The following is a 5,764-nucleotide window of genomic DNA, read 5'->3' on the forward strand; positions in this document are numbered from 1 at the left end:
ATTCCTGTATTTCCTTGCCTCAGAACAGGTTGGAATAACAATCAGCATTGCTCTTTGTGAGCAGGAATATGTATTTTCCTTTCATTACCATTCATTTTTGTTTTGTTGATGGGATGAACTTGCTACAAGGATGTTCCCTTATTCAGGGCTGGGTCATGTTTCCCACTGGGCATTCATTCCTTGGCGTGGTGTGGGACCCACGATGTGTTTTGTGTCAGGTTGGGTTTGGTAGGTTTGGATGCAGACTGGCTTCCCCAGCCAGCAAGCAGGACAGTGCTGGCTCTGGCTGAGTGGAGCTGGGATGGATGCAGCCCTATCACATATCTGCCAGACAAACCTTATTTGGAGCGTCCGATCCCAAAGGCAGGAGGTGGCTGGGGAGCCCACAGGTGCATGAGTTGCCCAATTTTTTTTTTTATCTCCCTTTCCTGTCTTGCCTCCTGCTGATGCAAAACCTGTGGTGCATGTGGGAGGTGAAGAAACAAATGTGAGAGCAGTAAGATCAGTCACCACTCAGGTGATCTGTACCAAGCTCTTTTTTTTTTTTATCCTACTTTCAAAGACAGAGCAGCCTTCCCAGCGCTGCTTTCTTAGGATGTGCCTTCGGATGTGTGCGGGCAGACCTGCGCTTGCCCTGCCTGCGCTCTGAGCAGCCTGGCTGCGGCCCAGCACCCATCCTGGAAGCCATAGACTTGTGCCTGGGCTGACGGCGCTGCCGCTCCAGAGCGCTTGGAGCCGTGCTCCTGTGATTTGTAAGGCTTTTGGGCTGAAGGTGGTTTGAATCCAGCCACCTCACAGCACAGATGAAGCATGTTAAGGCCTATCTCGTACACATCCATGTAGACACATCTTTAGAAAAGACCCTTTGTTTTTCCCTTTAGTGTTTCTGTTTGTCCAAGACTTTAGAGAAACCACATGCCTTCAGCCATCAACACTTAAATAACAACCTTTGAGCTTCCGGGTAATTTTTTTATAGTGCAGGGCTGATAAATGAGTTGTTTGTGGAATTTGGGCCTAGGGCTGCTCCTTCAGCTAGCCAGCAAGGAACTGTGACCACACGGATGCATACCCCTGCATTGCACACATCTCTGTGGGATACCGAGCAGCCTGGCAGCTGTTGGGCTTTGGTGTCATCGGTGTTTCCAGAATTTCTGCTGGCAGCCTGGCTGGGAACAGCTGTGTCCTGGGTGATAGAGGTATAACTTTCCACTGCCCAGTGTTGGATGGTGCACATCTCTGCTCTCTGAGGGAGTCTATGCAGGCAGAGAAGGAGAGAATTGGTTCGTGCCCTCTGGTCTATACCCAAGGCCTTTTATTTAGGTCTGATGGATCCTTTACCTTATTTGTTCACCTAGTTTTTAATCTGCTGTTGTAGCTGCAAAGGCTCCTCTTCACATCAGTTTGGTTGAGGGTTTCTATGACCCTTTGTCCCGCAAAAAGAGAAAAATAGCATGTAGATCAAGCCAGAGGTAATGCTGCTCTGAAGGAAAGCAAAGCGAGATCCAGTAGATCCACTGGGTCCCGTTGCCAAAGGGCTGCGCGTGGCCTCAGGCTGTGAGTAGGACACATGGCGAGTGGTCCACAGGGGAGACAGTGCCTTTGTGTTGGGGAAATGGTCCCACGACACACTGGAATCCCTTTGCCCACTGTGTCTTGGGCAGAGGATTGAAATTATTTAGCCAAGGTTGAGAAAAATTGTATCCAACGGCATTCCCTGGAAGGAAGTTCATTGCAGTTTAACCTGTCCTTGGTGGTTAAGTTGTAGGGTCTAAACTCTGTATTCTGTACAAACACACTAATCCAAAATCAAAAGCATCCTGAAAATTTTAAGTTGAATATAACTTTAAAATGAGAGGCTTTTTGGGTACTGGTGCTAGAGAAGAGCTGGATAACTGAGTTTTCACAAGAGAAGGAAATACCCAGTAGCCTTGGGTTATTGAGTGATGTCTTAATCCTCTGGGTACAGAAATATAATGGAGCATAAATAGGAGGAGGTGAATTCAGTTTACCTGTCTTCTATTGAAATGAAAACCATGTGGAGCAAGGTGATCCAACTGGAATAGTCCCAAGTCTGTCTGTGTAGGGTCCTATCCAGAAGAATGTACAAGACTTTGGATGATGGGTAGATCTGTTATGTGGCCATTACAGTCTCACCCATGCCTGTGTTTGCTGGGGCCTGGCCAGAGCTTACGGTGTGCTAATACCCATCCAAGCTGCTTGCCATTACCTGTGGCAACCTCAGACGTTGTTGTGTAGCTACGTATCGTTCCTTTTCAGCTTTGCTTTGCAGTGAGTCAGAAGAGGCTGTATGAGGTGACATTTCATCTAAAGCTGCTGCATATGTAGCCTTTGGACTAATCAAAATTGCTGGTGTTTTTTGTGTGACAAAACAGCGCGGCGTCCAAGATAAACCAAGGAGAAGAGATCTGGGTATGCAAGCCTTCATTTCAAAAAGGCATCTTTCATCTTGCTGACAGCAAGGTTCCTGCAGCGCTTTGATTGCCCTTTAATTACGCCCGTTTTTCCTGGTTTGTCTGAAAGGCAGATCTCGTTAGAAAAAGGTGCTGCGTGGAAAGAACTTGGCTGTCTCTGCTGCCCTTCCTTGAGGGCACACAGCAGACCTGCCAGGTTATTTTTTTTCTGCATTATTAAAATGGACGATTGTTTCTCATAGATGTGAACATAGGCACAGTGGTTTTTCTCCTGAATTAAGTGAGAGGAGCACGAGTGTTTGGATGGTTAAAGCAGACCAAGGAGTCATTGGGTCTGGCTTCTTCCCACGCTGACTTCCAGCATGATCCTGGAGGAGATGCTTTAATCCCTTCTGCCTTTGGTCTTTCCTTCTGTGCTTATCCGCCCCAAAGGCTCCAGGAAGCCCAGGCTGGTGTTGGGTGGAGGAGAGGGTCTGTAGCACGTTGGGGTGAACATCACCAAATGTGGGTGTCAGCGGCTTGTACCAGCTCACAGATTTCATGCTGTTTGGAGTTTTATCTGAAACCCTGCCATTGTGGAGCCTTTTGTCTCAATGCAAAGAATAATATAAAAGCATGAAAAAAATCAACAAAAAAAGGAAAGGAAAATAAACCCTGGCTTTGGCCAGAGAGAAAAACCTGGAAATATGATTCAAATACAGACTAAAGGCTTAACTGCCAAGCAAGCAAAATAACTCCAGAACAGGTTTCTAATCCTTTTAGAAATCTCCTTTTTAAAGAAAACCTGCGTAACTTCTGAGGGCTTGACTCATGTTTGTAAGTGCTCAGGCTTGACAATGCTCTATTTTTAAGTGCTGTCTTTATGTTGAATCTTGAGAGGTAAGATTTTTTTTTTTAAAGTAACAACAAATCTTAATATAGCTGAGAATGCGGAACTGTCCTTAGAAAAATAGGTTGGACACATGAAAAGGAATCTTGCTCAGCAGGCTGAAGATGCAGAGCAGCTTCTGTGGTTATGTTTTTCTTTCTTCTGGCAATTTTGGGGTGGGAACGTATCTGGTGCAGTCACTTGGCCTTATGTTTCTTTTTGAATGCAAGTCAAATCTTCCTCGACAAAAAGCACCTGGGTTGAAAGTGTTTTAGGCCAGACTGGAAAAGCTGTTTTTTAAAATGCTGGTTTTGTGGAACTTGAGACAGCTTGAGGTTGCTCAAAAATAGGAGTTACAGACTGGGTAGGAAGGAGTAGGTGATTCTTGTGAACTGAAATGGCTTTGTATGAACAGGAGAAGACAGGCTGGATCTCTCTTACTTCAGAGAAGTGATTAGGTTTTGGTTGTCATCCTCTGCCCAGAATCCCAAAGACTCAAATGGCATGAAAACGAAGTCAGCTGCTTAAAGCCAAGACTAATCAAATGAGACTGGAAGTGGGAGGATAGTCTTTATCTGACAGGCCATCCCGATATCCTATGGGATACTTGTGCAGCTCTTCTACAGTTGCATGTGTCTGCCATGCTGAGGCCAACCCTTCTGCCTGCAGCCCAGTGTGCTGCTGGGCTGTGTGTGCCGGTAAGCCACAAAAACTGAAAATACAGACCTGAATTCTGCAGGAGAGGCATGGCACTGCTTGCTGGGGACTGGTGACTGATGCTGCACATTGAGTCTGGGGGTGTCCAGCAGCGTGAAACTCAAACGAGGGATTTCACAGAAATTTTGAGGCTGTGGTGGACCTGCCAGCGTGACTGCTTCAGCATGTTTTCTTAAAGAACAGTCATTTCTTCATGCAGACCTGGGAGTTGTGCATGAGTATTCAGTATGTGCAAATAAATTTAAATTTAAAATGTGAAAGTATGCAAAGACCAGAGCCGAGGCTCTTTTAAAAAACAAAACCCCAGCTCAGGGAACGCAGTTATTCAGGTTGTGCATATATCTGATTATCCAGCTCCGAAGTGGGTGAAAGCAACTCCTCAAACTCCTTGAAGCTTTCCCCTAGGGTGTGCCAGCGCCACAAGCAAAATGCCCTTGTAAAGTTTAAGGTAGCAAAAAGGGAAGAGGGTGGATAAAAGCTTGGCAAAGCCATCATTTGGGTTAGTCTGGGGAAAACCAAGCAGCACTTATTTTAATATCATTTTGCTGGCTGCAATTTGGGATGTATTTAATGCTTTCAAAGAAAATCATAACAACCTGGATTTGGGATGCTGAGACACAGACTGGTAGGCGAGTGAGCACTGAGCGCTGGCTGTGTTCTGGCTGGAGCCACCAGCGAATGAGCAGCGCAGGTCGGGGTGGCTGGGGATGGAGCTCTGCCCACTCACGCACATGTTGTGTCACACATCTTGATGTCCCTTTGCACAAGCGGGGCTCGGTGGGGATGTTGCCAGCACTGGGGGACGGTGTGTGCGCACAGGGAAGGATGGGGATGGTTTGCCAAGGTGTGTGTGGGCAGCTGATGCTCACAGGGGCTGCAAGAGGTTGTGTGTGAATCTTGGACATTCAAACAAGTTACTGTGAGAGAAGACATCTATCTATACTGTTCTCTTTACCTTCTTCCCCCCCCACCAGGCTTTTTGTACTACTGTGCTATATATGAAAAAAAAGCTTATATCCCTAATCTGGTGATAGTTATTACATTTCCATTTCCCCTCTTTTGTTAAAACCAGCAAAATATGTTGCAGAGCCTGTGTGGAGAACCCCATGATAAACACTCTGCAAAACCGCAAATCCAACCCAAACCTACGCTTTTCAAATCTTGCCTTTGACTTTGCAGCACTGGGACAGCTCCGGGAGGTGGCACTAACTCACTGCAGAGACTGTCAAATGGGTGCTTCATGGTAGTAGCACAAGAAGGGAGAAATCAAGTGATGGGACAGTGTTGCTGTGAAATCTAGCAAGGTGCTTCTGGCTCCCAAGGCTTTGATTTGTTTTTATTTTAAAATATTTTTTTTTAGCAGTGGGTTCCCAGGTTTATTCTTGAGGCAGAGAGGAGAATGACCATTGCAGGTCTCAGTAGCTCCTAAATTCCTGGTAATTAATCATTGCAGCTTCTTCTGAGATGTGGCAATAATGAGCATTGTGTCTTGAGAAAAGCCTGACACACAGCAAGCCCATCTTCTGCATACAAAGTACTCTGGTCTGTCTGTGTCCACACAGGGATATTTATTTCTTCTGTTAAGCAGCATTGGACTTGTTCTTTAGTTGTGTGGGTTGTTGTTTAGGGTTGGCTTTTTTTTTTTTAAGCAATTTTGAAAACTTAATTAGAGATGTTGAAAATCACTCAACTCATTTTTCCCATAATTCAGTTGTCTTATTAAAAGAATGAAAATATTACTCTTTCC

General features: G+C 45.6%; 1 protein-coding gene across 1 annotated transcript in view; it reads left to right on the plus strand.

Moving 5' to 3' along the window:
• GRHL1 (grainyhead-like 1 (Drosophila)) overlaps nucleotides 1-5,764 on the plus strand; it is a 32,797-nt gene that overhangs the window by 13,882 nt on the left and 13,151 nt on the right. The gene's annotated exons all lie outside the window — the stretch shown is intronic.

Source organism: Mesitornis unicolor, unplaced genomic scaffold, assembly GCF_000695765.1.
Source record: "Mesitornis unicolor isolate BGI_N332 unplaced genomic scaffold, ASM69576v1 scaffold17717, whole genome shotgun sequence".
NCBI classification, from domain to species: Eukaryota; Metazoa; Chordata; class Aves; order Mesitornithiformes; family Mesitornithidae; genus Mesitornis; species Mesitornis unicolor.